Source organism: Salmo trutta, unplaced genomic scaffold, assembly GCF_901001165.1.
Source record: "Salmo trutta unplaced genomic scaffold, fSalTru1.1, whole genome shotgun sequence".
In the NCBI taxonomy this organism is placed as follows: domain Eukaryota; kingdom Metazoa; phylum Chordata; class Actinopteri; order Salmoniformes; family Salmonidae; genus Salmo; species Salmo trutta.
In genome coordinates, this window is record NW_021822172.1 from 33,135 (window position 1) to 36,286 (window position 3,152).

General features: G+C 44.6%; 1 long non-coding RNA gene across 1 annotated transcript; it reads left to right on the forward strand.

Moving 5' to 3' along the window:
- Positions 1-457: 457 nt before the first annotated feature.
- On the forward strand, positions 458-1,192 carry LOC115180803 (uncharacterized). The gene is made up of 2 exons (XR_003873159.1): positions 458-815; positions 1,103-1,192. It is a non-coding gene; the product is annotated as an uncharacterized LOC115180803 (long non-coding RNA).
- The last annotated feature ends 1,960 nt before the right edge of the window (positions 1,193-3,152 follow it).

Below are 3,152 nucleotides of genomic sequence, written 5' to 3' on the forward strand. Positions count from 1 at the left end.
GACACAACAGGTGTCCTTACATGACCATCTTCCACCTCCACACTGTTTGTAAAAACTGTCTTCTGTGTTTTTACTCAATATTTTCATTACATTTACGCTGTGTAAAGCTTGCACAGTGGACAGACTATGTAACATAAATGGTAATTACGCAAAATGTAAGGTATGTGTTCTGAGATTAGGCTTGTCCTGGTTACACTGTGCTGTAAATATCATGGATGAGTTTTGCACTTTGCTCTATCACACGTAGGCCTATTTTACCTGCTGAAAACAAAGTAGGTGTCTTTACTCTTTACATTATTCTAACAAACATCGTCCTAATGCTGTATGAAATGTCTCACCCTCTGTCGTTGGTTTTTTGCTATGGCGCTATACCATTAACTGTGCGTTTGTAACTGTAACAGTAGTGGACCCTTGTTTGACTGGAATGTATGTATCGCGAGAGGACAAAAACCTTTTGGGGAAAGTTGAGGAGGGCAGGGATGGGGAGTGAGTGAGTTTGGCTGTGTGAGAGACAGGGAGAGAAAGAAAGCAGGAGAGAAGGAGAGGGTAGAAGACTTATCTTCTCCACGGCTACTGTAGAATGTCTCAACGCCTCTGATCACGCCATACAGAATCAAGACATCCTGATCATCTCGGATGTGTCGGATTAATAAAGAAAAAACACAATGCTAGACTATTGACAATTTGATTTAGTTACTGGAGGTTGTTTTCCATTATTCTTCTCATTTTCTTGAAGTCGTTTATTCTGGAACAGCAAGTACGTGGGGTACTGCGCCTGGTCTGCTTTGACGACTGTCTCCAGCTGTGGAGAGAAGGTAGGCATTTTCTCCTGCGCAATTGCACAATGCTTTTTGATTTTAATTAAAACAAACTTGAAGTACCACTTATGTTCTTATTGGACTATTTGTATTATTTATACAAATGATTGTTAGATAGTTCGTCTGTAACCTCCACATCTGGCAGAGATGCATTCCGTGCAGACAGTCGTAGTGTCTATAGAAAACTATCATAGCCCAGTTATTTATTTCCAAATTGCAGCATCTTCTGCGCTGCACATTTCTCTGCTTGTTTCTGAAAAACAATCTGATCTTTTTTTTTGCAGCTTGACTCGGGACTATTTCCCTGAACCCCGGTTGGATTTAGGAGAAACGCGACTTAAAACCGAAAAGACAACAGTTTTTTTGACCAAAAAGTGGAGTTATTGTGAACTTGTGAGAAGATCACCAGGCCTGTAGCAATGTGTCGGGGGCGGCTGGTGAGGCTCGCGGTGGTTCTGGTGGCGGTCCTGTCGCTGTGGACGGAGCCTGGCGGGGCTGAGGCTGAGCAGGCTGGGCAGGCTGGGGGAACCGGAGGAGAAGCTAGACTTACCGAAGGAGAGCTGGTGTCTTTGCCGTTATTAACTGTAGACAGCGAGCCGGCCAGGCAGACTCCGACCCAACCCAGAGCCAGCCGGGCCAAGCGGAGGGGAGGAGGGACAGATGTCCTCAAAGGGTAGGCAATGGCTCTATCTATTATCACTTATCCCTTATGAGACAGTCACCAGCACCTTACCTTAATTTACACGTTGTAGGCATAGTCTAATGAAGTTGATACTAATTGTCTGTCATTACTACATCATTATAGTCCATACGTTTTTAAACATTTATCTTCTGTAGTTAACCTGTCACAGTGTCATGCATGTTGTCCTACATTATATATCACTCTGTATTGATGGGGGAGAAGTTAGTTGCTTACTTAATCTATCTACAGGATTATAAACATCCTCATTCTCCCTCACTAATGCATGTGCAATAAGAATCTGAGACTTTAGAAATTGTATTTTTATGCCTATTGTATTGTCTGTTGTAGTAACCTGCCAAACCTGCCTACTCCTCTGTAGGCCTACTGCTGTGGCCTACTAATCAGGTCATTAACTGTAGGTCTACTGCTGTGGTCTACTGCTGTGACCTACTAATCAGGTCATTAACTGTAGGCCTACTGCTGTGACCTACTAATCAGGTCATTACTACCTCTGTAGGCCTACTGCTGTGGTCTACTAGTCAGGTCATTACTACCTCTGTAGGTCTACTGCTGTGGTCTACTAGTCAGGTCATTACTACCTCTGTAGGCCTACTGCTGTGGTCTACTAGTCAGGTCATTACTACCTCTGTAGGTCTACTGCTGTGGTCTACTAGTCAGGTCATTACTACCTCTGTAGGCCTACTGCTGAGGTCTACTAGTCAGGTCATTACTACCTCTGTAGGCCTACTGCTGAGGTCTACTAGTCAGGTCATTACTACCTCTGTAGATCTACTGCTGTGGTCTGTTAGTCAGGTCATTACTACCTCTGTAGGCCTACTGCTGAGGTCTACTAGTCAGGTCATTATTACCTCTGTAGACCTACTGCTGTGACCTACTAATCAGGTCATTAACTGTAGGCCTACTGCTGTGGTCTACTAGTCAGGTCATTACTACCTCTGTAGGCCTACTGCTGTGGTCTACTAATCAGGTCATTACTACCTCTGTAGGCCTACTGCTGTGGTCTACTAGTCAGGTCATTACTACCTCTGTAGGCCTACTGCTGTGGTCTACTAATCAGGTCATTACTACCTCTGTAGGTCTACTGCTGTGACCTACTAATCAGGTCATTAACTGTAGGCCTACTGCTGTGGTCTACTAATCAGGTCATTAACTGTAGGCCTACTGCTGTGGTCTACTAGTCAGGTCATTACTACCTCTGTAGGCCTACTGCTGTGGTCTACTAGTCAGGTCATTACTACCTCTGTAGACTTACTGCTGTGGGCTACTAGTCAGGTCATTACTGCCTCTGTAGGCCTACTGCTGTGACCTACTAATCAGGTCATTAACTGTAGACCTACTGCTGTGGTCTGTTAGTCAGGTCATTATTACCGCTGTAGGCCTACTGCTGTGGTCTACTGGTCAGGTCATTACTATCTCTTTAGGTCTACTGCTGTGGTCTACTCGTCAGGTCATTACTATCTCTGTAGGCCTACTGCTGTGGTCTACTAGTCAGGTCATTACTATCTCTGTAGGTCTACTGCTGTGGTCTACTAGTCAGGTCATTACTACCTCTGTAGACCTACTGCTGTGGTCTGTTAGTCAGGTCATTACTACCTCTGTAGGCCTACTGCTGTGGTCTGTTAGTCAGGTCA